A 26518-nucleotide genomic window follows, 5' to 3' on the forward strand; every position below is an offset into this window, starting at 1 on the left:
CCGCATATTAAACGCCTAAGAATGTACCTGACTAGTAAGTATCTTAAAACCTATGGATTGCTATCTCTCCGAAAGAGAATCAAGCATGTGTACAGGGGCATAAACGCAGCAGTGATAGGATTGGAGAGGTTCGGTGAGCAAATGAAGACCCTTTGAAGTCATATTGCATGGTACCCATTCCACGGGTTTCAACTACCCAGGTTTTAGGTATTCTTCCTTCAGCTAAAACATGCATGTGGAACCCAGAGTATGATCAACCATGTGATCAGGAGACGTGTTCAAATATGTCTCAGTTTTCGTACCCTGGTACTCGGGTGCAACATTCCAGACGCTTTACTAACACTCTCCCCACTTGGAGAGTCAGCGCCTTTAACCTCCTGTTTGGCCCAGTTTGCAATTTCTGCGGAAGATGAACAGGAATAGCGAGAACCAATGAGAGGCTAGCTGGAGGTGTCTGGACGGGCAAATTTAACTCTTATTTCCCACCAGGAAGAGGAAATAACCAAAGGCTCATCGTGCCGTACCGGAACCAGATTAGGACCTGAAGCCATCCTGCGGTGTTGCGGCCAGCTCAAAAGAAAGCGAGTTGAAGAAAGGAGCTCAGGGGCACTGTAATTCACAAACCTGCAGAGTTATAAATGACAGCTATCGTCCAAAAATAGACTGAAGTAAGGCTGCCAAGAGGACTTGAAAGCGGGGCAGAATTGCAGGAAACCGATTTCAGGAGGTAGACTGGAATTGCATTGAAAGCATAGGAAAAGAGGCAGAACGTCCACAATGATGCACTTGGCCAAAAAGGGCGTATGCGTTTTTTCCTGAATATATTCAGGAAAAAACGCATACGCCCTTTTTGGCCAACCAAGCAAGCTTGCAAAGGAAATCTGCACTACAATGAAGTCTCACTTCCCCCCGGTCAAAAGGGCCATCTGAAAAAAGTGTAAAATCCAGAAAGGCAGGACAGGCCATGGAGAACTGGGAGCCTTGTTATGCTGATGGGCGGGATGTAAATTGCCAACAGACACTCCGGAGAAGTGTATGGTGTTTCCTGAAACATCTAAAACACAAAAAACAGAGCCTAGGGCACTGCCACTTATGGTCCTATAGCTTAGGGAAATTAAAATCAAAAAGACACAGCAACCCCAAAGTTTGGGACGGCTCTGTTTACAAGAACCTCGTTTACAGTACAAGTTCAACATCGCAGAAAGTGAAAAATGGATAAAGAAGTTGTGGTATTTACTTACAAAGCAATATCACTCAGCAATGAAATCTATGTCATCAGGCCCTTAGCAGAACAATGAGTGGATTCAGGTATGATGATTCTAACTGAAATAAGTCACACAGAAAAAGAAACATCATAAGATATCAGTAATACACGGAATGTAAACTTGGCTACACAGGAACTGAATTACAGAACAGAACAGGGTCTCAAATTTAGAAAACCAACTTATGCTTGCTTAAGGGTAAAGGCGAGGTGGGGTGCTGCATAAAACCAGAGATTGAAATGAGCACAGCTAAAGTTCCTTAAGTCAAATATGGAATAGACAAGAGCTACTCCTTGCTCAACGAAATGGACTCAACACCGCATATTAAACGCCTAAGAATGTACCTGACTAGTAAGTATCGTAAAACCTATGGATTGCTATGTCTCCAAAAGAGAATCAAGCATGTGTACAGGGGCATAAACGCAGCAGTGATAGGATTGGAGAGGTTCGGTGAGCAAATGAAGACCCTTTGAAGTCATATTGCATGGTACCCATTACACGGGTCTCAACTCTCCAGGTTTAAGGTATTCTTCCTTCAGCTAAAACATGCATGTGGAACCCAAGTATGATCAACCATGTGAACGGGAGACGTGTTCAAATATGTCTCAGTTTTCGTCCCCTGGTACTCGGGTGCAACATTCCAGACGCTTTACTAACACTCTCCCCACTTGGAGAGTCAGCGCCTTTAACCTCCTGTTTGGCCCAGTTTGCAATTTCTGCGGAAGATGAACAGGAATAGTGAGAACCAATGAGAGGCTAGCTGGAGTTGTCTGGACGGGCAAATTTAACTCTCATTTCTCACCAGGAAGAGGAAATAAACAAAGGCTCAGCGTGCCGTACCGGAACCAGATTAGGGCCTGAAGCCATCCTGCGGTGTTGCGGCCAGCTCAAAAGAAAGCGAGTTGAAGAAAGGAGCTCAGGGGCACTGTAATTCACAAACCTGCAGAGTTATAAATGACAGCTATCGTCCAAAAATATACTGAAGTAAGGCTGCCAAGAGGACTTGAAAGCGGGGCAGAATTGCAGGAAACTGATTTCAGGAGGTAGACTGGAATTGCATTGAAAGCATAGGAAAAGAGGCAGAACGTCCACAATGATGCACTTGGCCAAAAAGGGTGTATGCGTTTTTTCCTGAATATATTCAGGAAAAACCGCATACGCCCTTTTTGGCCAACCAAGCAAGCTTGCAAAGGAAATCTGCACTACAATGAAGTCTCACTTCCCCCCGGTCAAAAGGGCCATCTGAAAAAAGTGTAAAATCCAGAAAGGCAGGACAGGCCATGGAGAACTGGGAGCCTTGTTATGCTGATGGGCGGGATGTAAATTGCCAACAGACACACGGGAGAAGTGTATGGTGTTTCCTGAAACATCTAAAAAACAAAGCAACAGAGCCTAGGGCACTGCCACTTATGGTCCTATAGCTTAGGGAAATTAAAATCAAAAAGACACAGCCACCCCAAAGTTTGGGACACCTCTGTTTACAACAACCTCGTTTACAGTACAAGTTCAACATCGCAGAAAGTGAAAAATGGATAAAGAAGTTGTGGTATTTACTTACAAAGCAATATCACTCAGCAATGAAATCTGTGTCATCAGGCCCTTAGCAGCACAATGAGTGGATTCAGGTATGATGATTCTAACTGAAATAAGTCACACAGAAAAAGAAACATCATAAGATATCAGTAATACACGGAATGTAAACTTGGCTACACAGGAACTGAATTACAGAACAGAACAGGGTCTCAAATTTAGAAAACCAACTTATGCTTGCTTAAGGGTAAAGGTGAGTTGGGGTGCTGCATAAAACCAGAGATTGAAATGAGCACAGATAAAGTTCCTTAAGCCAAATATGGAATAGACAAGAGCTACTCCTTGCTCAACGAAATGGACTCAACACCGCATATTAAACGCCTAAGAATGTACCTGACTAGTAAGTATCGTAAAACCTATGGATTGCTATGTCTCCAAAAGAGAATCAAGCATGTGTACAGGGGCATAAACGCAGCAGTGATAGGATTGGAGAGGTTCGGTGAGCAAATGAAGACCATTTGAAGTCATATTGCATGGTACCCATTACACGGGTCTCAACTCTCCAGGTTTAAGGTATTCTTCCTTCAGCTAAAACATGCATGTGGAACCCAAGTATGATCAACCATGTGAACGGGAGACGTGTTCAAATATGTCTCAGTTTTCCTCCCCTGGTACTCGGGTGCAACATTCCAGATGCTTTACTAACACTCTACCCACTTGGAGAGTCAGTCCCTTTAACCTCCTGTTTGGCCCAGTTTGCAATTTCTGCGGAAGATGAACAGGAATAGCGAGAACCAATGAGAGACTAGCTGGAGGTGTCTGGACGGGCAAATTTAACTCTCATTTCCCACCAGGAAGAGGAATTAACCAAAGGCTCAGCGTGCCGTGCCGGAACCAGATTAGGGCCTGAAGCCATCCTGCGGTGTTGCGGCCAGGTCACAAGAAAGCGAGTTGAAGAAAGGAGCTCAGGGGCACTGTAATTCACAAGCCTGCAGAGTTATAAATGACAGCTATCGTCCAAAAATAGACTGAAATAAGGCTGCCAAGAGGACTTGAAAGCGGGGCAGAATTGCAGGAAACCGATTTCAGGAGGTAGACTGGAATTGCATTGAAAGCATAGGAAAAGAGGCAGAACGTCCACAATGATGCACTTGGCCAAAAAGGGCGTATGCGTTTTTTCCTGAATATATTCAGGAAAAAACGCATACGCCCTTTTTGGCCAACCAAGCAAGCTTGCAAAGGAAATCTGCACTACAATGAAGTCTCACTTCCCCCCGGTCAAAAGGGCCATCTGAAAAAAGGGTAAAATCCAGAAAGGCAGGACAGGCCATGGAGAACTGGGAGCCTTTTTATGCTGAAGGGCGGGATGTAAATTGCCAACAACCACTCGGGAGAAGTGTATGGTGTTTCCTGAAACATCTAAAAAACAAAGCAACAGAACCTAGGGCACTTCCACTTATGGTCCTATAGCTTAGGGAAATTAAAATCAAAAAGACACAGCCACCCCAAAGTTTGGAATGGCTCTGTTGACAAGAACCTCGTTTACAGTACAAGTTCAACATCGCAGAAAGTGAAAAATGGATAAAGAAGTTGTGGTATTTACTTACAAAGCAATATCACTCAGCAATGAAATCTGTGTCATCAGGCCCTTAGCAGCACAATGAGTGGATTCAGGTATGATGATTCTAACTGAAATAAGTCACACAGAAAAAGAAACATCATAAGATATCAGTAATACACGGAATGTAAACTTGGCTACACAGGAACTGAATTACAGAACAGAACAGGGTCTCAAATTTAGAAAACCATCTTATTCTTGCTTAAGGGTAAAGGTGAGTTGGGGTGCTGCATAAAACCAGAGATTGAAATGAGCACAGATAAAGTTCCTTAAGTCAAATATGGAATAGACAAGAGCTACTCCTTGCTCAACGAAATGGACTCAACACCCCATATTAAACGCCTAAGAATGTACCTGACTAGTAAGTATCTTAAAACCTATGGATTGCTATGTCTCCGAAAGAGAACCAAGCATGTGTACAGGGGCATAAACGCAGCAGTGATAGGATTGGAGAGGTTCGGTGAGCAAATGAAGACCCTTTGAAGTCATATTGCATGGTACCCATTCCACGGGTTTCAACTACCCAAGTTTAAGGTATTCTTCCTTCAGATAAAACATGCATGTGGAACCTAGAGTATGATCAACCATGTGATCGGGAGACGTGTTCAAATATGTCTCAGTTTTCGTACCCTGGTACTCGGGTGCAAGATTCCAGACGCTTTACTAACACTCTCCCGACTTGGAGAGTCAGTCTCTTTAACCTCCTGTTTGGCCCAGTTTGCAATTTCTGCGGAAGATGAACAGGAATAGCGAGAACCAATGAGAGGCTACCTGGAGGTGTCTGGACGGGCAAATTTAACTCTCATTTCCTACCAGGAAGAGGAATTAACCAAAGGCTCAGCGTGCCGTGCCGGAACCATATTAGGGCCTGAAGCCATTCTGCGGTGTTGCGGCCAGCACAAAAGAAAGTGAGTTGAAGAAAGGAGCTCAGGGGCACTGTAATTCACAAACCTGCAGAGTTATAAATGACAGCTATCGTCCAAAAATAGACTGAAGTAAGGTTGCCAAGAGGACTTGAAAGTGGGGCAGAATTGCAGGAAACCGATTTCAGGAGGTAGACTGGAATTGCATTGAAAGCATAGGAAAAGAGGCAGAACGTCCACAATGATGCACTTGGCCAAAAAGGGCATATGCGTTTTTTCCTGAATATATTCAGGAAAAAACGCATACGCCCTTTTTGGCCAACCAAGCAAGCTTGCAAAGGAAATCTGCACTACAATGAAGTCTCACTTCCCCCCGGTCAAAAGGGCCATCTGAAAAAAGTGTAAAATCCAGAAAGGCAGGACAGGCCATGGAGAACTGGGAGCCTTGTTATGCTGATGGGCGGGATGTAAATTGCCAACAGACACTAGGGAGAAGAGTATGGTGTTTCCTGAAACATCTAAAAAACAAAGCAACAGAGCCTAGGGCACTGCCACTTATGGTCCTATAGCTTAGGGAAATTAAAATCAAAAAGACACAGCCACCCCAAAGTTTGGGACGCCTCTGTTTACAAGAACCTCGTTTACAGTACAAGTTCAACATCGCAGAAAGTGAAAAATGGATAAAGAAGTTGTGGTATTTACTTACAAAGCAATATCACACAGCAATGAAATCTGTGTCATCAGGCCCTTAGCAGCACAATGAGTGGATTCAGGTATGATGATTCTAACTGAAATAAGTCACACAGAAAAAGAAACATCATAAGATATCAGTAATACACGGAATGTAAACTTGGCTACACAGGAACTGAATTACAGTACAGAACAGGGTCTCAAATTTAGAAAACCAACTTATGCTTGCTTAAGGGTAAAGGTGAGTTGTGGTGCTGCATAAAACCAGAGATTGAAATGAGCACAGATAAAGTTCCTTAAGTCAAATATGGAATAGACAAGAGCTACTCCTTGCTCAACGAAATGGACTCAACACCGCATATTAAACGCCTAAGAATGTACCTGACTAGTAAGTATCTTAAAACCTATGGATTGCTATGTCTCCAAAAGAGAATCAAGCATGTGTACAGGGGCATAAACGTAGCAGTGATAGGATTGGAGAGGTTCGGTGAGCAAATGAAGACCCTTTGAAGTCATATTGCATGGTACCCATTACACGGGTCTCAACGCTCCAGGTTTAAGGTATTCTTCCTTCAGCTAAAACATGCATGTGGAACCCAAGTATGATCAACCATGTGAAAGGGAGACGTGTTCAAATATGTCTCAGTTTTCCTCCCCTGGTACTCGGGTGCAACATTCCAGACGCTTTACTAACACTCTCCCCACTTGGAGAGTCAGCGCCTTTAACCTCCTGTTTGGCCCAGTTTGCAATTTCTGCGGAAGATGAACAGGAATAGCGAGAACCAATGAGAGACTAGCTGGAGGTGTCTGGACGGGCAAATTTAACTCTCATTTCCCACCAGGAAGAGGAAATAACCAAAGGCTCAGCGTGCCGTGCCGGAACCAGATTAGGGCCTGAAGCCATCCTGCGGTGTTGCGGGCAGGTCACAAGAATGCAAGTTGAAGAAAGGAGCTCAGGGGCACTGTAATTCACAAACCTGCAGAGTTATAAATGACAGCTATCATCCAAAAATAGACTGAAGTGAGGCTGCGAAGAGGACTTGAAAGCGGGGCAGAATTGCAGGAAACCGATTTCAGGAGGTAGACAGGAATTGCATTGAAAGCATAGGAAAAGAGGCAGAACGTCCACAATGATGCACTTGGCCAAAAAGGGCGTATGCGTTTTTTCCTGAATATATTCAGGAAAAAACGCATACGCACTTTTTGGCCAACCAAGCAAGCTTGCAAAGGAAATCTGCACTACAAGGAAGTCTCACTTCCCCCCAGTCAAAAGGGCCATCTGAAAAAAGTGTAAAATCCAGAAAGGCAGGACAGGCCATGGAGAACTGGGAGCCTTGTTATGCTGATGGGCGGGATGTAAATTGCCAACAACCACTCGGGAGAAGTGTATGGTGTTTCCTGAAACATCTAAAAAACAAAGCAACAGAACCTAGGGCACTTCCACTTATGGTCCTATAGCTTAGGGAAATTAAAATCAAAAAGACACAGCCACCCCAATGTTTGGAACGGCTCTGTTGACAAGAACCTCGTTTACAGTACAAGTTCAACATCGCAGAAAGTGAAAAATGGATAAAGAAGTTGTGGTATTTACTTACAAAGCAATATCACTCAGCAATGAAATCTGTGTCATCAGGCCCTTAGCAGCACAATGAGTGGATTCAGGTATGATGATTCTAACTGAAATAAGTCACACAGAAAAAGAAACATCATAAGATATCAGTAATACACGGAATGTAAACTTGGCTACACAGGAACTGAATTACAGAACAGAACAGGGTCTCAAATTTAGAAAACCAACTTATTCTTGCTTAAGGGTAAAGGTGAGTTGGGGTGCTGCATAAAACCAGAGATTGAAATGAGCACAGATAAAGTTCCTTAAGCCAAATATGGAATAGACAAGAGCTACTCCTTGCTCAACGAAATGGACTCAACACCGCATATTAAACGCCTAAGAATGTACCTGACTAGTAAGTATCTTAAAACCTATGGATTGCTATGTCTCCGAAAGAGAACCAAGCATGTGTACAGGGGCATAAACGTAGCAGTGATAGGATTGGAGAGGTTCGGTGAGCAAATGAAGACCCTTTGAAGTCATATTGCATGGTACCCATTACACGGGTCTCAACTCTCCAGGTTTAAGGTATTCTTCCTTCAGCTAAAACATGCATGTGGAACCCAAGTATGATCAACCATGTGAACGGGAGACGTGTTCAAATATGTCTCAGTTTTCGTACCCTGGTACTCGGGTGCAACATTCCAGACGCTTTACTAACACTCTCCCCATTTGGAGAGTCAGCGCCTTTAACCTCCTGTTTGGCCCAGTTTGCAATTTCTGCAGAAGATGAACAGGAATAGCGAGAACCAATGGAGACTAGCTGGAGGTGTCTGGACGGGCAAATTTAACTCTCATTTCCTACCAGGAAGAGGAATTAACCAAAGGCTCAGCGTGCCGTGCCGGAACCAGATTAGGGCCTGAAGCCATCCTGCGGTGTTGCGGCCAGCTCACAAGAAAGCGAGTTGAAGAAAGGAGCTCAGGGGCACTGTAATTCACAAACCTGCAGAGTTATAAATGACAGCTATCGTCCAAAAATAGACTGAAGTAAGGCTGCCAAGAGGACTTGAAAGTGGGGCAGAATTGCAGGAAACCAATTTCAGGAGGTAGACTGGAATTGCATTGAAAGCATAGGAAAAGAGGCAGAACGTCCACAATGATGCAGTTGGCCAAAAAGGGCGTATGCGTTTTTTCCTGAATATATTCAGGAAAAAACGCATACGCCCTTTTTGGCCAACCAAGCAAGCTTGCAAAGGAAATCTGCACTACAATGAATTCTCACTTCCCCCGGGTAAAAAGGGCCATCTGAAAAAAGTGTAAAATCCAGAAAGGCAGGACAGGCCATGGAGAACTGGGAGCCTTGTTATGCTGATGGGCGGGATGTAAATTGCCAACAACCACTCGGGAGAAGTGTATGGTGTTTCCTGAAACATCTAAAAAACAAAGCAACAGAACCTAGGGCACTTCCACTTATGGTCCTATAGCTTAGGGAAATTAAAATCAAAAAGACACAGCCACCCCAAAGTTTGGAACGGCTCTGTTTACAAGAACCTCGTTTACAGTACAAGTTCAACATCGCAGAAAGTGAAAAATGGATAAAGAACTTGTGGTATTTACTTACAAAGCAATATCACTCAGCAATGAAATCTGTGTCATCAGGCCCTTAGCAGCACAATGAGTGGATTCAGGTATGATGATTCTAACTGAAATAAGTCACACAGAAAAAGAAACATCATAAGATATCAGTAATACACGGAATGTAAACTTGGCTACACAGGAACTGAATTACAGAACAGAACAGGGTCTCAAATTTAGAAAACCAACTTATGCTTGCTTAAGGGTAAAGGTGAGTTGTGGTGCTGCATATAACCAGAGATTGAAATGAGCACAGATAAAGTTCCTTAAGTCAAATATGGAATAGACAAGAGCTACTCCTTGCTCAACGAAATGGACTCAACACCGCATATTAAACGCCTAAGAATGTACCTGACTAGTAAGTATCGTAAAACTTATGGATTGCTATGTCTCCAAGAGAGAATCAAGCATGTGTACAGGGGCATAAACGTAGCAGTGATAGGATTGGAGAGGTTCGGTGAGCAAATGAAGACCCTTTGAAGTCATATTGCATGGTACCCATTACACGGGTCTCAACGCTCCAGGTTTAAGGTATTCTTCATTCAGCTAAAACATGCATGTGGAACCCAAGTATGATCAACCATGTGAACGGGAGACGTGTTCAAATATGTCTCAGTTTTCCTCCCCTGGTACTCGGGTGCAACATTCCAGACGCTTTACTAACACTCTCCCCACTTGGAGAGTCAGCGACTTTAACCTCCTATTTGGCCCAGTTTGCAATTTCTGCGGAAGATGAACAGGAATAGCGAGAACCAATGGAGACTAGCTGGAGGTGTCTGGACGGGCAAATTTAACTCTCATTTCCTACCAGGAAGAGGAATTAACCAAAGGCTCAGCGTGCCATGCCAGAACCAGATTAGGGCCTGAAGCCATCCTGCGGTGTTGCGGCCAGGTCACAAGAAAGCGAGTTGAAGAAAGGAGCTCAGGGGCACTGTAATTCACAAACCTGCAGAGTTATAAATGACAGCTATCGTCCAAAAATAGACTGAAGTAAGGCTGCCAAGAGGATTGAAAGCGGGGCAGAAATGCAGGAAACCGATTTCAGGAGGTAGACTGGAATTGCATTGAAAGCATAGGAAAAGAGGCAGAACGTCCACAATGATGCACTTGGCCAAAAAGGGCGTATGTGTTTTTTCCTGAATATATTCAGGAAAAAACGCATACGCCCTTTTTGGCCAACCAAGCAAGCTTGCAAAGGAAATCTGCACTACAATGAAGTCTCACTTCCCCCCGGTCAAAAGGGCCATCTGAAAAAAGTGTAAAATCCAGAAAGGCAGGACAGGCCATGGAGAACTGGGAGCCTTGTTATGCTGATGGGCGGGATGTAAATTGCCAACAACCACTCGGGAGAAGTGTATGGTGTTTCCTGAAACATCTAAAAAACAAAGCAACAGAACCTAGGGCACTTCCACTTATGGTCCTATAGCTTAGGGAAATTAAAATCAAAAAGACACAGCCACCCCAAAGTTTGGAACGGCTCTGTTTACAAGAAACTCATTTATAGTACAAGTTCAACATCGCAGAAAGTGAAAAATGGATAAAGAAGTTGTGGTATTTACTTACAAAGCAACATCACTCAGCAATGAAATCTGTGTCACAAGGCCCTTAGCAGCACAATGAGTGGATTCAGGTATGATGATTCTAACTGAAATAAGTCACACAGAAAAAGAAACATCATAAGATATCAGTAATACACGGAATGTAAACTTGGCTACACAGGAACTGAATTACAGAACAGAACAGGGTCTCAAATTTAGAAAACCAACTTATGCTTGCTTAAGGGGAAAGGTGAGTTGGGGTGCTGCATAAAATCAGAGATTGAAATGAGCACAGATAAAGTTCCTTAAGCCAAATATGGAATAGACAAGAGCTACTCCTTGCTCAACGAAATGGACTCAACACCGCATATTAAACGCCTAAGAATGTACCTGACTAGTAAGTATCTTAAAACCTATGGATTGCTATGTCTCTGAAAGAGAATCAAGCATGTGTACAGGGGCATAAACGCAGCAGTGATAGGATTGGAGAGGTTCGGTGAGCAAATGAAGACCCTTTGAAGTCATATTGCATGGTACCCATTCCACGGGTTTCAACTACCCAGGTTTTAGGTATTCTTCCTTCAGCTAAAACATGCATGTGGAACCCAGAGTATGATCAACCATGTGATCGGGAGACGTGTTCAAATATGTCTCAGTTTTCGTCCCCTGGTACTCGGGTGCAACATTCCAGACGCTTTACTAACACTCTCCCCACTTGGAGAGCCAGCGCCTTTAACCTCCTGTTTGGCCCAGTTTGCAATTTCTGCGGAAGATGAACAGGAATAGCGAGAACCAATGAGAGACTAGCTGGAGGTGTCTGGACAGGCAAATTTAACTCTCATTTCCCACCAGGAAGAGGAAATAACCAAAGGCTCAGCGTGCCGTGCCGGAACCAGATTAGGGCCTGAAGCCATCCTGCGGTTTTGCGGCCAGCTCAAAAGAAAGCGAGTTGAGGAAAGGAGCTCAGGGGCACTGTAATTCACAAACCTGCAGAGTTATAAATGACAGCTATCGTCCAAAAATAGACTGAAGTAAGGCTGCCAAGAGGACTTGAAAGCGGGGCAGAATTGCAGGAAACCGATTTCAGGAGGTAGACTGGAATTGCATTGAAAGCATAGGAAAAGAGGCAGAACGTCCACAATGATGCACTTGGCCAAAAAGGGCGTATGCGTTTTTTCCTGAATATATTCAGGAAAAAACGCATACGCCCTTTTTGGCCAACCAAGCAAGCTTGCAAAGGAAATCTGCACTACAATGAAGTCTCACTTCCCCCCGGTCAAAAGGGCCATCTGAAAAAAGTGTAAAATCCAGAAAGGCAGGACAGGCCATGGAGAACTGGGAGCCTTGTTATGCTGATGGGCGGGATGTAAATTGCCAACAGACACTCCGGAGAAGTGTATGGTGTTTCCTGAAACATCTAAAAAACAAAGCAACAGAGCCTAGGGCACTTCCACTTATGGTCGTATAGCTTACGGAAATTAAAATCAAAAAGACACAGCCACCCCAAAGTTTGGGACGCCTCTGTTTACAAGAACCTCGTTTACAGTACAAGTTCAACATCGCAGAATGTGAAAAATGGATAAAGAAGTTGTGGTATTTACTTACAAAGAAATATCACTCAGCAATGAAATCTATGTCATCAGGCCCTTAGCAGCACAATGAGTGGATTCAGGTATGATGATTCTAACTGAAATAAGTCACACAGAAAAAGAAACATCATAAGATATCAGTAATACACGGAATGTAAACTTGGCTACACAGGAACTGAATTACAGAACAGAACAGGGTCTCAAATTTAGAAAACCAACTTATGCTTGCTTAAGGGGAAAGGTGAGTTGGGGTGCTGCATAAAACCAGAGATCGAAATGAGCACAGATAAAGTTCCTTAAGCCAAATATGGAATAGACAAGAGCTACTCCTTGCTCAACGAAATGGACTCAACACCCCATATTAAACGCCTAAGAATGTACCTGACTAGTAAGTATCTTAAAACCTATGGATTGCTATGTCTCCAAAAGGGAATCAAGCGTGTGTACAGGGGCATAAACGCAGGAGTGATAGGATTGGAGAGGTTCGGTGAGCAAATGAAGACCCTTTGAAGTCATATTGCATGGTACCCATTCCACGGGTCTCAACTCTGCAGGTTTCAGGTATTCTTCCTTCAGCTAAAACATGCATGTGGAACCCAGAGTATGATCAACTGTGTGAACGGGAGACGTGTTCAAATATGTCTCAGTTTTCCTCCCCTGGTACTCGAGTGCAACATTCGAGATGCTTTATTAACACTCTCCCCACTTGGAAAGTCAGCACCTTTAACCTCCTGTTTGGCCCAGTTTGCAATTTCTGCGGAAGATGAACAGGAATAGGGAGAACCAATGGGAGACTAGATGGAGGTGTCTGGACGGGCAAATTTAACTCTCATTTCCCACCAGGAAGAGGAATTAACCAAAGGCTCAGCATGCCGTGCCGGTACCAGATTAGGGCCTCAAGCAATCCTGCAGTGTGGCGGCCAGGTCACAAGAAAGTGAGTTGAAGAAAGGAGCTCAGGGGCACTGTAATTCACAAACCTGCAGAGTTATAAATGACAGCTATCGTCAAAAAATATACTGAAGTAAGGCTGCCAAGAGGACTTGAAAGCGGGGCAGAATTGCAGGAAACCGATTTCAGGAGGTAGACTGGAATTGCATTGAAAGCATAGGAAAAGAGGCAGAACGTCCACAATGATGCACTTGGCCAAAAAGGGCGTATGCGTTTTTTCCTGAATATATTCAGGAAAAAACGCATACGCCCTTTTTGGCCAACCAAGCAAGCTTGCAAAGAAGTCTGCAGTACAATGAAGTCTCACTTCCCCCCGGTCAAAAGGGGCATCTGAAAAAAGTGTAAAATCCTGAAAGGCAGGACAGGCCCTGGAGAACTGGGAGCCTTGTTATGCTGATGGGCGGGATGTAAATTGCCAACAGACACTCGGGAGAAGTGTATGGTGTTTCCTGAAATATCTAAAAAACAAAGCAACAGAGCCTAGGGCACTTCCACTTATGGTCCTATAGCTTAGGAAAATTAAAATCAAAAAGACACAGCCACCCCAAAATTTGGGACGCCTCTGTTTACAAGAACCTCGTTTACCGTACAAGTTCAATATCACAGAAAGTGAAAAATGGATAAAGAACTTGTGGTACTTACGTACAATGCAGTATCACTCAGCAATGAAATCTATGTCATCAGGCCCGTAGCAGCATAATGAGTGGATTCAGGTACGATGATTCTAACTGAAATAAGTCACACAGAAAAAGAAACATCATAAGATATCACTAATACACGGAATGTAAACTTGGCTACACAGGAACTGAATTCCAAAACAGCACAGGGTCTCAAATTCAGAAAACCAACTTATGCTTGCTTAAGGGGAAAGGTGAGTTGGGGTGCTGCATAAAACCAGAGATTGAAATGAGCACAGATAAAGTTCCTTAAGCCAAATATGGAATAGACAAGAGCTACTCCTTGCTCAACGAAATGGACTCAACACCCCATATTAAACGCCTAAGAATGTAACTGACTAGTAAGTATCTTAAAACCTATGGATTTCTATGTCTCCAAAAGAGAATCAAGCGTGTGTACAGGGGCATAAACGCAGCAGTGATATGATTGGAGAGGTTCGGTGAGCAAACGAAGACCCTTTGAAGTCATATTGCATGGTACCCATTCCACGGGTTTCAACTACCCAGGTTTAAGGTATTCTTCCTTCAGCTAAAACATGCATGTGGAACCTAGAGTATGATCAACCATGTGATCGGGTGATGTGTTCAAATATGTCTCAGTTTTTGTACCCTGGTACTCGGGTGCAACATTCCAGACGCTTTACTAACACTCTCCCGACTTCAGAGTCAATCCCTTAAATCTCCTGTTTGGCCCCGTTTGCAATTTCTGCGGAAGATGAACAGGAATAGCGAGAACCAATGAGAGACTAGCTGGAGGTGTCCTGACGGGTAAATTTAACACTCACATCCCACCAGGAAGAGGAATTAACCAAAGGCTCAGCGTGCCGTGCCGGAACCAGATTAGGGCCTGAAGCCATCCTGCGGTGTTGTGGCCAGCTCACAAGAAAGCGAGTTGAAGAAAGGAGCTCAGGGGCACTGTAATTCACAAACCTGCAGAGTTATAAATGACTGCTATCGTCCAAAAATAGACTGAAGTAAGGCTGCCAAGAGGACTTGAAAGCGGGGCAGAATTGCAGGAAACCGATTTCAGGAGGTAGACTGGAATTGCATTGAAAGCATAGGAAAAGAGGCAGAACGTCCACAATGATGCACTTGGCCAAAAAGGGCGTATGCGTTTTTTCCTGAATATATTCAGGAAAAAACGCATACGCCCTTTTTGGCCAACCAAGCAAACTTGCAAAGGAAATCTGCACTACAATGAAGTCTCACTTCCCCCCGGTCAAAAGGGCCATCTGAAAAAAGTGTAAAATCCAGAAAGGCAGGACAGGCCATGGAGAACTGGGAGCCTTGTTATGCTGATGGGCGGGATGTAAATTGCCAACAGACACTCAGGAGAAGTGTATGGTGTTTCCTGAAACATCGAAAAAACAAAGCAACAGAGTCTAGGGCACTTCCACTTATGGTCCTATAGCTTAGGGAAATTAAAATCAAAAAGACACAGCCACCCCAAAATTTGGGACGCCTCTGTTTACAAGAACCTAGTTTACCATACAAGTTCAACATCGCAGAAAGTGAAAAATGGATAAAGAAGTTGTGGTATTTACTTACAAAGCAATATCACTCAGCAATGAAATCTATGTCATCAGGCCCTTAGCAGCACAATGAGTGGATTCAGGTATGATGATTCTAACTGAAATAAGTCACACAGAAAAAGAAACATCATAAGATATCAGTAATACACGGAATGTAAACTTGGCTACACAGGAACTGAATTACAGAACAGAACAGGGTCTCAAATTTAGAAAACCAACTTATGCTTGCTTAAGGGGAAAGGTGAGTTGGGGTGCTGCATAAAACCAGAGATCGAAATGAGCACAGATAAAGTTCCTTAAGCCAAATATGGAATAGACAAGAGCTACTGCTTGCTCAACGAAATGGACTCGACACCGCATATTAAACGCCTAAGAATGTACCTGACTAGTAAGTATCTTAAAACCTATGGATTGCTATGTCTCCGAAAGAGAATGAAGCATGTGTACAGGGGCATAAACACAGCAGTGAAAGGATTGGAGAGGTTCGGTGAGCAAAAGAAGACCCTTTGAAGTCATATTACATGGTACCCATTCCACGGGTTTTCACTTCCCAGATTTAAGGTATTCTTCCTTCAGCTAAAACTTGCATGTGGAACCTAGAGTATGATCAACCATGTGATCGGGAGACGTGTTCAAATATGTCTCAGTTTTCGTACCCTGGTACTCGGGTGCAACATTCCAGACGCTTTACTAACACTCTCCCCACTTGGAGAGTCAGTCCCTTTAACCTCCTGTTTGGCCCAGTTTGCAATTTCTGTGGAAGATGAACAGGAATAGCGAGAACCAATGAGAGACTAGCTGAAGGTGTCTGGATGGGCAAATTTAACTCTCATTTCCCACCAGGAAGAGGAATTAACCAAAGGCTCAGCGTGCCGTGCCAGAACCAGTTTAGGGCCTGAAGACATCCTGCGGTGTTGCGGCCAGCTCACAAGAAAGCGAGTTGAAGAAAGGAGCTCAGGGGCACTGTAATTCACAAACCTGCAGAGTTATAAATGACAGCTATCGTCCAAAAATAGACTGAAGTAAGGCTGCCAAGAGGACTTGAAAGCGGGGCAGAATTGCAGGAAACCAATTTCAGGAGGTAGACTGGAATTGCATTGAAAGCATAGGAAAAGAGGCAGAACGTCCACAATGATGCACTTGGCCAAAAAGGGCGTATGCGTTTTTTCCTGAATATGTTCAGGAAAAAACGCATATGCCCTTTTTGGCCAACCAAGCAAACTTGCAAAGGAAATCTGCACTACAAAGAAGTCTCACTTCCCCCCGGTCAAAAGGGCCATCTGAAAAAAGTGTAAAATCCAGAAAGGCAGGACAGGCCATGGAGAACTGGGAGCCTTGTTATGCTGATGGGCGGGATGTAAATTGCCAACAGAAACTCGGGAGAAGTGTATGGTGTTTCCTGAAACATCGAAAAAACAAAACAACAGAGTCTAGGGCACTTCCACTTATGGTCCTATAGCTTAGGGAAATTAAAATCAAAAAGACACAGCCACCCCAAAGTTTGGGACGCCTCTGTTTACAAGAACCTCGTTTACAGTACAAGTTCAACATCGCAGAAAGTGAAAAATGGATAAAGAAGTTGTGGTATTTACTTACAAAGCAATATCACTCAGCAATGAAATCTATGTCATCAGGCCCGTAGCAGAATAATGAGTGGATTCAGGTACGATGATTCTAACTGAAATAAGTCACACAGAAAAAGAAACATCATAATATATCACTAATACACGGAATGTAAACTTGGCTACACAGGAACTGAATTCCAAAACAGAACAGGGTCTCAAATTTAGAAAAACAACTTATGCTTGCTTAAGGGTAAAGGTGAGTTGGGGTGCTGCATAAAACCAAAGATAGAAATGAGCACAGATAAATTTCCTTAAGCCAAATATGGAATAGACAAGAGCTACTCCTTGCTCAACGAAATGGACTCAACACCCCATATTAAACGCCTAAGAATGCACGTGACTAGTAAGTATCTTAAAACCTATGGATTGCTATGTCTCCAAAAGAGAATCAAGCGTGTGTACAGGGGCATAAACACAGCAGTGAAAGGATTGGAGAGGTTCGGTGAGCAAAAGAAGACCCTTTGAAGTCATATTACATGGTACCCATTCCACGGGTTTCAACTATCCAGGTTTAAGGTATTCTTCCTTCAGCTAAAACATGCATGTGGAACCTAGAGTATGATCAACCATGTGATCGGGAGACGTGTTCAAATATGTCTCAGTTTTCATACCCTGGTACTTGGGTGAAACATTCCAGACGCTTTAGTAACACTCTCCCGACTTGGAGAGTCAGTCCCTTTAACCTCCTGTTTGGCCCAGTTTGCAATTTCTGCGGAAGATGAACAGGAATAGCGAGAACCAATGAGAGACTAGCTGGAGGTGTCTGGACGGGCAAATTTAACTCTCATTTCCCACCAGGAAGATGAATTAACCAAAGGCTCAGCGTGCCGTGCCAGAACCAGATTAGGACCTGAAGCCATCCTGCGGTGTTGCGGCCAGCTCAAAAGAAAGCGAGTTGAAGAAAGGAGCTCAGGGGCACTGTAATTCACAAACCTGCAGAGTTATAAATGACAGCTATCGTCCAAAAATAGACTGAAGTAAGGCTGCCAAGAGGACTTGAAAGCAGGGCAGAATTGCAGGAAACCGATTTCAGGAGGTAGACTGGAATTGCATTGAAAGCATAGGAAAAGAGGCAGAACGTCCACAATGATGCACTTGGCCAAAAAGTGCGTATGCGTTTTTTCCTGAATATATTCAGGAAAAAACGCATACGCCCTTTTTGGCCAACCAAGCAAGCTTGCAAAGGAAATCTGTACTACAATGAAGTCTCACTTCCCCCCGGTCAAAAGGGCCATCTGAAAAAGGTGTAAAATCCAGAAAGGCAGGACAGGCCATGGAGAACTGGGAGCTTTGTTATGCTGATGGGCGGGATGTAAATTGTCAACAGACACTCCTGAGAAGTGTATGGTGTTTCCTGAAACATCTAAAAAACAAAGCAACATAGCCTAGGGCACTTCCACTTATGGTCTTATAGCTTAGGGAAATTTAAATCAAAAAGACACAGCCACCCAAAAGTTTGGGACTCCTCTGTTTACAAGAACCTCGTTTACTGTAAAAGTTCAATATTGCAGAAAGTGAAAAATGGATAAAGAAGTTGTGGTATTTACTTACAAAGCAATATCACTCAGCAATGAAATCTGTGTCATCAGGTCCTTAGCAGCACAATGAGTGGATTCAGGTATGATGATTCTAACTGAAATAAGTCACACAGAAAAAGAAACATCATAAGATATCAGTAATACACGGAATGTAAACTTGGCTACACAGGAACTGAATTACAGAACAGAACAGGGTCTCAAATTTCGAAAACCAACTTATGCTTGCTTAAGGGGAAAGGTGAGTTGGGGTGCTGCATAAAACCAGAGATTGAAATGAGCACAGATAAAGTTCCTTAAGCCAAATATGGAATAGACAAGAGCTACTTCTTGCTCAACGAAATGGACTCAACACCGCATATTAAACGCCTAAGAATGTACCTGACTAGTAAGTATCTTAAAACCTATGGATTGCTATGTCTCCGAAAGAGAATCAAGCATGTGTACAGGGGCATAAACGCAGCAGTGATAGGATTGGAGAGGTTCGGTGAGCAAATGAAGACCCTTTGAAGTCATATTGCATGGTACCCATTCCACGGGTTTCAACTACCCAGGTTTTAGGTATTCTTCCTTCAGCTAAAACATGCATGTGGAACACAGAGTATGATCAACCATGTGATCGGGAGACGTGTTCAAATATGTCTCAGTTTTCGTACCCTGGTACTCGGTGCAACATTCCAGACGCTTTACTAACACTCTCCCGACTTGGAGAGTCAGTCCCTTTAACCTCCTGTTTGGCCCAGTTTGCAATTTCTGCGGAAGATTAACAGGAATAGTGAGAACCAATGAGAGACTAGCTGGAGGTGTCTGGACGGGCAAATTTAACTCTCATTTCCCACCAGGAAGAGGAATTAACCAAAGGCTCAGCGTGCCGTGCTGGAACCAGATTAGGGCCTGAAGCCATCCTGCGGTGTTGCGGCCAGCTCAAAAGAAAGCGAGTTGAAGAAAGGAGCTCAGGGGCACTGTAATTCACAAACCTGCAGAGTTATAAATGACAGCTATCGTCCAAAAATAGACTGAAGTAAGGCTGCCAAGAGGACTTGAATGCGGGGCAGAATTGCAGGAAACCGATTTCAGGAGGTAGACTGGAATTGCATTGAAAGCATAGGAAAAGAGGCAGAACGTCCACAATGATGCACTTGGCCAAAAAGGGCGTATGCGTTTTTTCCTGAATATATTCAGGAAAAAACGCATACGCCCTTTTTGGCCAACCAAGCAAGCTTGCAAAGGAAATCTGCACTACAATGAAGTCTCACTTCCCCCCGGTCAAAAGGGCCATCTGAAAAAAGTGTAAAATCCAGAAAGGCAGGACAGGCCATGGAGAACTGGGAGCCTTGTTATGCTGATGGGCGGGATGTAAATTGCCAACAGACACTCGGGAGAAGTGTATGGTGTTCCCTGAAACATCTAAAAAACAAAGCAACAGAGCCTAGGGCAATGCCACTTATGGTCCTATAGCTTAGGGAAATTAAAATAAAAAAGACACAGACACCCCAAATTTTGGGACGCCTCTGTTTACAAGAACCTCGTTTACAGTACAAGTTCAACATCGCAGAAAGTGAAAAATGGATAAAGAAGTTGTGGTATTTACTTACAAAGCAATATCACTCAGCAATGAAATCTGTGTCATCAGGCCCTTAGCAGCACAATGAGTGGATTCAGGTATGATGATTCTAACTGAAATAAGTCACACAGAAAAAGAAACATCATAAGATATCAGTAATACACGGAATGTAAACTTGGCTACACAGGAACTGAATTACAGAACAGAACAGGGTCTCAAATTTAGAAAACCAACTTATGCTTGCTTAAGGGTAAAGGTGAGTTGCGGTGCTGCATAAAACCAGAGATTGAAATGAGCACAGATAAAGTTCCTTAAGCCAAATATGGAATAGACAAGAGCTACTCCTTGCTCAACGAAATGGACTCAACACCGCATATTAAACGCCTAAGAATGTACCTGACTAGTAAGTATCTTAAAACCTATGGATTGCAATGTCTCCGAAAGAGAATCAAGCATGTGTACAGGGGCATAAACGCAGCAGTGATAGGTTTGGAGATGTTCGGTGAGCAAATGAAGACCCTTTGAAGTCATATTGCATGGTACCCATTCCACGGGTTTTAACTACCCAGGTTTAAGGTATTCTTCCTTCAGCTAAAACATGCATGTGGAACCTAGAGTATGATCAACCATGTGATCGGGAGACGTGTTCAAATATGTCTCAGTTTTCGTACCCTGGTACTCGGGTGCAACATTCCAGACGCTTTACTAACACTCTCCCCACTTGGAGAGTCAGTCCCTTTAACCTCCTGTTTGGCCCAGTTTGCAATTTCTGCGGAAGATGAACAGGAATAGCGAGAAACAATGAGAGACTAGCTGGAGGTGTCTGAACGGGCAAATTTAACTCTCATTTCCCACCAGGAAGAGGAATTAACCAAAGGCTCAGCGTGCCGTGCCAGAACCAGATTAGGGCCTGAAGCCATCCTGCGGTGTTGCGGCCAGCTCACAAGAAAGCGAGTTGAAGAAAGGAGCTCAGGGGCACTGTAATTCACAAACCTGCAGAGTTATAAATGACAGCTATCGTCCAAAAATATACTGAAGTAAGGCTGCCAAGAGGACTTGAAAGCAGGGCAGAATTGCAGGAAACCGATTTCAGGAGGTAGACTGGAATTGCATTGAAAGCATAGGAAAAGAGGCAGAACGTCCACAATGATGCACTTGGCCAAAAAGGGCGTATGCGTGTTTTCCTGAATATATTCAGGAAACAACGCATACGCCCTTTTTGGCCAACCAAGCAAGCTTGCAAAGGAAATCTGCACTACAAAGAAGTCTCACTTCCCCCCGGTCAAAAGGGCCATCTGAAAAAAGTGTAAAATCCAGAAAGGCAGGACAGGCCATGGAGAACTGGGAGCCTTGTTATGCTGATGGGCGGGATGTAAATTGCCAACAGACACTCGGGAGAAGTGTATGGTGTTTCCTGAAACATCTAAAAAACAAAGCAACAGAGCCTAGGGCAATGCCACTTATGGTCCTATAGCTTAGGGAAATTAAAATCAAAAAGACACATCCACCCAAAAGTTTGGGACGCCTCTGTTTACAAGAACCTCGTTTACAGTACAATTTCAACATCGCAGAAAGTGAAAAATGGATAAAGAAGTTGTGGTATTTACTTACAAAGCAATATCACTCAGCAATGAAATCTATGTCATCAGGCCCTTAGCAGCACAATGAGTGGATTCAGGTATGATGATTCTAACTGAAATAAGTCACACAGAAAAAGAAACATCATAAGATATCAGTAATATATGGAATGTAAACTTGGCTACACAGGAACTGAATTACAGAACAGAACAGGATCTCAAATTTAGAAAACCAACTTATGCTTGCTTAAGGGGAAAGGTGAGTTGTGGTGCTGCATAAAACCAGAGATTGAAATGAGCACAGATAAAGTTCCTTAAGCCAAATATGGAATAGACAAGAGCTACTCCTTGCTCAACGAAATGGACTCAACACCGCATATTAAACGCCTAAGAATGTACCTGACTAGTATCTTAAAACCTATAGATTGCTATGTCTCCGAAAGAGAATCAAGCATGTGTACAGGGGCAAAAACGCAGCAGTGATAGGATTGGAGAGGTTCGGTGAGCAAATGAAGACCCTTTGAAGTCATATTGCATGGTACCCATTCCACGGGTTTCAACTACCCAGGTTTTAGGTATTCTTCCTTCAGCTAAAACATGCATGTGGAACCCAGAGTATGATCAACCATGTGATCGGGAGACGTGTTCAAATATGTCTCAGTTTTCGTCCCCTGGTACTCGGGTGCAACATTCCAGACCCTTTACTAACACTCTCCCCACTTGGAGAGCCAGCGCCTTTAACCTCCTGTTTGGCCCAGTTTGCAATTTCTGCGGAAGATGAACAGGAATAGCGAGAACCAATGAGAGACTAGCTGGAGGTGTCCTGACGGGCAAATTTAACACTCACATCCCACCAGGAAGAGGAATTAACCAAAGGCTCAGCGTGCCGTGCCGGAACCAGATTAGGGCCTGAAGCCATCCTGCGGTGTTGCGGCCAGCTCACAAGAAAGCGAGTTGAAGAAAGGAGCTCAGGGGCACTGTAATTCACAAACCTGCAGAGTTATAAATGACAGCTATCGTCCAAAAATAGACTGAAGTAAGGCTGCCAAGAGGACTTGAAAGCGGGGCAGAATTGCAGGAAACCGATTTCAGGAGGTAGACTGGAATTGCATTGAAAGCATAGGAAAAGAGGCAGAACGTCCACAATGATGCACTTGGCCAAAAAGGGCGTATGCGTTTTTTTCTGAATATATTCAGGAAAAAACGCATACGCCCTTTTTGGCCTACCAAGCAAACTTGCAAAGGAAATCTGCACTACAATGAAGTTTCACTTCCCCCCGGTCAAAAGGGCCATCTGAAAAAAGTGTAAAATCCAGAAAGGCAGGACAGGCCATGGAGAACTGGGAGCCTTGTTATGCTGATGGGCGGGATGTAAATTGCCAACAGACACTCAGGAGAAGTGTATGGTGTTTCCTGAAACATCGAAAAAACAAAGCAACAGAGTCTAGGGCACTTCCACTTATGGTCCTATAGCTTAGGGAAATTAAAATCAAAAAGACACAGCCACCCCAAAATTTGGGACGCCTCTGTTTACAAGAACCTCGTTTACCATACAAGTTCAACATCGCAGAAAGTGAAAAATGGATAAAGAAGTTGTGGTATTTACTTACAAAGCAATATCACTCAGCAATGAAATCTATGTCATCAGGCCCTTAGCAGCACAATGAGTGGATTCAGGTATGATGATTCTAACTGAAATAAGTCACACAGAAAAAGAAACATCATAAGATATCAGTAATACACGGAATGTAAACTTGGCTACACAGGAACTGAATTACAGAACAGAACAGGGTCTCAAATTTAGAAAACCAACTTATGCTTGCTTAAGGGGAAAGGTGAGTTGGGGTGCTGCATAAAACCAGAGATCGAAATGAGCACAGATAAAGTTCCTTAAGCCAAATATGGAATAGACAAGAGCTACTGCTTGCTCAACGAAATGGACTCGACACCGCATATTAAACGCCTAAGAATGTACCTGACTAGTAAGTATCTTAAAACCTATGGATTGCTATGTCTCCGAAAGAGAATGAAGCATGTGTACAGGGGCATAAACACAGCAGTGAAAGGATTGGAGAGGTTCGGTGAGCAAAAGAAGACCCTTTGAAGTCATATTACATGGTACCCATTCCACGGGTTTTAACTACCCAGGTTTAAGGTATTCTTCCTTCAGCTAAAACTTGCATGTGGAACCTAGAGTATGATGAACCATGTGATCGGGAGACGTGTTCAAATATGTCTCAGTTTTCGTACCCTGGTACTCGGGTGCAACATTCCAGACGCTTTACTAACACTCTCCCCACTTGGAGAGTCAGTCCCTTTAACCTCCTGTTTGGCCCAGTTTGCAATTTCTGTGGAAGATGAACAGGAATAGCGAGAACCAATGAGAGACTAGCTGAAGGTGTCTGGATGGGCAAATTTAACTCTCATTTCCCACCAGGAAGAGGAATTAACCAAAGGCTCAGCGTGCCGTGCCAGAACCAGATTAGGGCCTGAAGACATCCTGCGGTGTTGCGGCCAGCTCACAAGAAAGCGAGTTGAAGAAAGGAGCTCAGGGGCACTGTAATTCACAAACCTGCAGAGTTATAAATGACAGCTATCGTCAAAAATAGACTGAAGTAAGGCTGCCAAGAGGACTTGAAAGCGGGGCAGAATTGCAGGAAACCGATTTCAGGAGGTAGACTGGAATTGCATTGAAAGCATAGGAAAAGAGGCAGAACGTCCACAATGATGCACTTGGCCAAAAAGGGCGTATGCGTTTTTTCCTGAATATATTCAGGAAAAAACGCATACGCCCTTTTTGGCCAACCAAGCAAGCTTGCAAAGGAAATCTGCACTACAATGAAGTCTCACTTCCCCCCGGTCAAAAGGGCCATCTGAAAAAAGGGTAAAATCCAGAAAGGCAGGACAGGCCATGGAGAACTGGGAGCCTTGTTATGCTGATGGGCGGGATGTAAATTGCCAACAGACACTCAGGAGAAGTGTATGGTCTTTCCTGAAACATCTAAAAAACAAAGCAAGAGAGCCTAGGGCACTTCCACTTATGGTCCTATAGCTTAGGGAAATTAAAATCAAAAAGACACAGCCACCCCAATGTTTGGAACGGCTCTGTTTACAAGAACCTCGTTTACAGTACAAGCTCAACATCGCAGAAAGTGAAAAATGGATAAAGAAGTTGTGGTATTTACTTACAAAGCAATATCACTCAGCAATGAAATCTGTGTCATCAGGCCCTTAGCAGCACAATGAGTGGATTCAGGTATGATGATTCTAACTGAAATAAGTCACACAGAAAAAGAAACATTATAAGATATCAGTAATACACGAAATGTAAACTTGGCTACACAGGAACTGAATTACAGAACAGAACAGGGTCTCAAATTTAGAAAACAAACTTATGCTTGCTTAAGGGTAAAGGTGAGTTGTGGTGCTGCATAAAACCAGAGATTGAAATGAGCACAGATAAAGTTCCTTAAGCGAAATATGGAATAGACAAGAGCTACTCCTTGCTCAACGAAATGGACTCAACACCGCATATTAAACGCCTAAGAATGTACCTGACTAGTAAGTATCTTAAAACCTATGGATTGCTATGTCTCCGAAAGAGAATCAAGCATGTGTACAGGGGCATAAACGCAGCAGTGATAGGATTGGAGAGGTTCGGTGAGCAAATGAAGACCCTTTGAAGTCATATTGCATGGTACCCATTCCACGGGTTTCAACTACCCAGGTTTAAGGTATTCTTCCTTCAGCTAAAACATGCATGTGGAACCTACAGTATGATCAACCATTTGATCGGGAGACGTGTTCAAATATGTCTCAGTTTTCGTACCCTGGTACTCGGGTGCAACATTCGAGACGCTTTACTAACACTCTCCCGATTTGGAGAGTCAGTCCCTTTAACCTCCTGTTTGGCCCAGTTTGCAATTTCTGCGGAAGATGAACAGGAATAGCGAGAACCAATGAGAGACTAGCTGGAGGTGTCTGAACGGGCAAATTTAACTCTCATTTCCCACCACGAAGAGGAATTAACCAAAGGCTCAGCATGCCGTGCCGGAACCAGATTAGGGCCTGAAGCCATCCTACGGTGTTGCGGCCAGGTCACAAGAAAGCGAGTTGAAGAAAGGAGCTCAGGGGCACTGTAATTAACAAACCTGCAGAGTTATAAATGACAGCTATCGTCCAAAAATAGACTGAAGTAAGGCTGCCAAGAGGACTTGAAAGCGGGGCAGAATTGCAGGAAACCGATTTCAGGAGGTAGACTGGAATTGCATTGAAAGCACAGGAAAAGAGGCAGAACGTCCACAATGATGCACTTGGCCAAAAAGGGCGTATGCGTTTTTTCCTGAATATATTCAGGAAAAAACGCATACGCCCTTTTTGGCCAACCAAGCAAGCTTGCAAAGGAAATCTGCACTACAATGAAGTCTCACTTCCCCCTGGTAAAAAGGGCCATCTGAAAAAAGTGTAAAATCCAGAAAGGCAGGACAGGCCATGGAGAACTGGGAGCCTTGTTATGCTGATGGGCGGGATGTAAATTACCAACAGACACTCAGGAGAAGTGTATGGTGTTTCCTGAAACATCTAAAAAACAAAGCAAGAGAGCCTAGGGCACTTCCACTTATGGTCCTATAGCTTAGGGAAATTAAAATAAAAAAGACACAGCCACCCCAAAGTTTGGGACGCCTCTGTTTACAAGAACCTCGTTTACCGTACAAGTTCAATATCACAGAAAGTGAAAAATGCATAAAGAACTTGTGGTACTTACGTAAAATGCAGTATCAC

The 26518-nt window shown here is 43.6% G+C and overlaps 1 long non-coding RNA gene across 15 annotated transcripts in view; it reads right to left on the reverse strand.

Moving 5' to 3' along the window:
* LOC307181468 overlaps window positions 1–26518 on the reverse strand; it is a 1676472-nt gene that overhangs the window by 1151011 nt on the left and 498943 nt on the right. Inside the window, exon 1 of one of the 15 annotated variants that reach the window (XR_013826847.1) lies at window positions 26502–26516. The exons of the other annotated variants lie outside the window; for them this stretch is intronic. This is a non-coding gene — a long non-coding RNA (uncharacterized lncRNA). Of the gene's footprint in view, window positions 1–26501; window positions 26517–26518 lie in introns of those variants that run through there. 15 annotated transcript variants of the gene reach the window in all.

Source organism: Stenella coeruleoalba (assembly GCF_951394435.1).
Source record: "Stenella coeruleoalba genome assembly, contig: scaffold_28, whole genome shotgun sequence".
NCBI lineage: Eukaryota > Metazoa > Chordata > Mammalia > Artiodactyla > Delphinidae > Stenella > Stenella coeruleoalba.